We start from the raw sequence: 3098 nt of genomic DNA on the forward strand, positions 1-3098 counted from the left end.
GGAACTCACTCTGTAGACCAGGCTGGCCTCGAACTCAGAAATCCGCCTGCCTCTGCCTCCCAAGTGCTGGGATTAAAGGCGTGCGCCACCACGCCCAGCTATTAACAGACTTTTTAAAATACAGTCTGACTGTATCCTTAGCTAACCTTATTTATACTCAGAGATCTGTTTGCCTCCTGAGTGCTGGGACTAAAGGTGTGTGCTATCATGCCCAGTGGCAGCAGACTTTATAATCAAAAGTTTTGCAACATCAAAACAAAAATTAATGAGGTGGAGAAATGGCCCAGTAGTTGAAAGCAATTACTGCTTTTGCAGAGGATCTGAGTTCAGTTTCCAGCACCCACATCCAGTGGCCCACAAATGCCAGTAACTCCAGTTCCAAGGGACTCAACACCCTCTTCTGCCTTTTAAGGGAGCCTGTACTTCTGTACACATAAGACACACACACACCACCACCACCACAACAGGCTGGCCTTGAACCCGTGCTGATGCCCCTGCTTCTGTCTCCCAGTTGCTGGGATTATAGGTATAGTAACCACTACCTAGATTCACGTTTTCATTTTGTTAAATACAGAATCTCATGTGTTCTAGACTAACCTGAAACTTGCTACGTAACTGAAGATGACATTGACTCTATCTGCCTTCACTTTTCCTGTGACAGGATGACAAGTGTGAGCTACTATTCCCAGCCTACATTTTTCCCCCAGATAGGATCTTATTGTATATCTCAGTGTTGTCAGATATCTGATCACACTGTGAAACCCAAGATTGTGTTATTACTGAAAAAACTGTTTAGTTGTGGTGTGGCTCAGCCCTTAGCACATAACTTTAATCCCTCTGACTGGAATAGAGACACGCCCAATTCAGTCAGAGGCTGAGAGAGAAGTCAGCTTGAATCAGTTAGTGTGGGAAGGAGTTTGAGTCAGAATAGCCAAGTTGACTGGACAGCCACAGCTCAGAAGGAGCTAGAAAGGATGAGCTTATTCAGCAACAAGTCTCAGAGGCTGAAAACATTCTGGGTATAGATAAGATTGGAGAGAGGCTAGAAGATTCCAAGACCAATCCTAGGTTAGCAAACTGAGGTAAATAAATTATATCAGGCAAATACAAGTTACTTTTACATCTCAGGCTAACAATGTTGTTTCAGCCTCGAATTTTTTTTTTTCTTTTTGAGTGTCATGGAGCTCGATTTGTAGACAAGACAGGTCTTGAATTCACATAGATTTGCTTGCCTCTGCCTCCTGAGTGATGGGACTAAAGGTTTGTACCATGACACCTGGCAGTTCCCACCTGGGATTACTTGGTTGGAATTACTGGCACGTGTCACCATCCCTGATTTTAACTTAAAAAAAAAAAGATTTATTTATATGTACGTGTGTCTGTGTCTGTGTCTGTGTGTAGAACACGAGTTCTGTAATCCCAGTGTTTGAGATTCTGAGACAGGGTGATTTCTACAAAGTCTACACTACATAAGATCCTGTCTTAACAAGTATAAAACATGAGCCGGGCGTGGTGGTGCACACCTTTAATCCTAGCACTTGGGAGGCAGAGGCAGGTGGATTTCTGAGTTTGAGGCCAGCCTGGTCTACAGATTGAGTTCCAGGACAGCCAGGGCTACACAGAGAATGGAAAAACCAAATATATATATATATTGCTTGGTCATAGAGCACTTGTCTCTCATACATGAAGTTCTAGGTTTGATTTCCAGTGATTTAAAGGGGGTGGGCAGAAGTTAAGGTTATACTAGCTTAAACAACATTTAGGTAAAGGAGAAATAGAGCTCAAGGGAAAGGGGGTTGTGCCACAAGTGTAGCCCCAGGCCTCATCAGCAGCATTTTCCCTGGCTTCTCTGCTTCTTTCTTCACCGCTCTGGAACCACACCACCTCCCCCAGCGTCAATCTATCAATCCCAGGGAATGCTTCTGATGTGGTCCACTCACACCATATGCCTTTCCCTGAGCCAATCAAGTTCTAGGGAGGCTAGCTCTTATTGGCCAGTCATAGTCATAACTCTGCTCTTCTAGGAAGGAAGATAGAATTTTGACTCTCAGACTAGAGATGAGAATGTTTACCAGCCAAATATAAAAATCACATATCACAAACTAATCGTCAGCTTCTCAATAACCATACATGGCCTTCCTCCATAGCTGTGATTTTAGAAATGCCTCCACGCAGTAATTATCCCTTTTACACCTGAAGACAGATTCATCTTTTACCTAGAGGCAGCCATACATAAATCTTTATATACACATCTGACACAGGAATCGCTGGATGAGGTTCTTCATGGTCTATGACCAGTGGCACTCTATTTCTTTTCTTTTATTTCTAAGACAGGCCCAGGCTGGCCCCCCACTTAGCTGTATAGTCAAGGATGACCTTGAACTTCAGATCATCCTGCCTCCACATCCTCCATGCTAGGATTCCTCTGTTTTTATATGGTGTTAGAGATTTAAATCAGGTGTTCCTGCATGTTAGGCAAGCATTCTAACAACTGAACCACATCCCAGACCCTAATGTAATTTTCAAATTTCTTTATAGATGTTTATTTGTGTTTGTTCAGGTGCCCATATGCACACATGCATTGATACATATGTGGAGTCAGAGGACAACCTTTCTTTCCTTCTACGTGTGGGTCCTGGGAAAAGGACTCAGATGTCAGACTTGACGGCCAGCATCTTCCCAGGCATACATGAATACATACATGCATACATAGAAACTGAGTGAATTGGATGTAGTCTTCAAAGTTACTACATAGTAGAGATAGACCTTAAACCCCTAATCCTTCTGCCTCTACCTGCTGGGTTACAGGTATATGACACTGGTTTTAAGTGAAGACAGGGATGTGGGCATAGTAGATGGCAGAGTGCTCACATAGTGTCTGCAAAGCCATGCATTTAGTGTCTAGTATCACAAAATTAAAGAGCAAGCAGTTGGTTTTTCTGTCACTGCTGTGCCCACTACATTTTTTTGCAATATAATAAAAAAATGGTTTTGTTGCAAACAAAATCAAATCATATAAGTGTCATTCAGCCAGGCGTGGTGGTGCATGCCTTTAATCCCAGCACTCAGGAGGCAGAGGCAGGCGGATTTCTGAGTTC

The sequence above is a fragment of the Mus pahari genome, chromosome 15 (genome assembly GCF_900095145.1).
Source record: "Mus pahari chromosome 15, PAHARI_EIJ_v1.1, whole genome shotgun sequence".
NCBI lineage: Eukaryota > Metazoa > Chordata > Mammalia > Rodentia > Muridae > Mus > Mus pahari.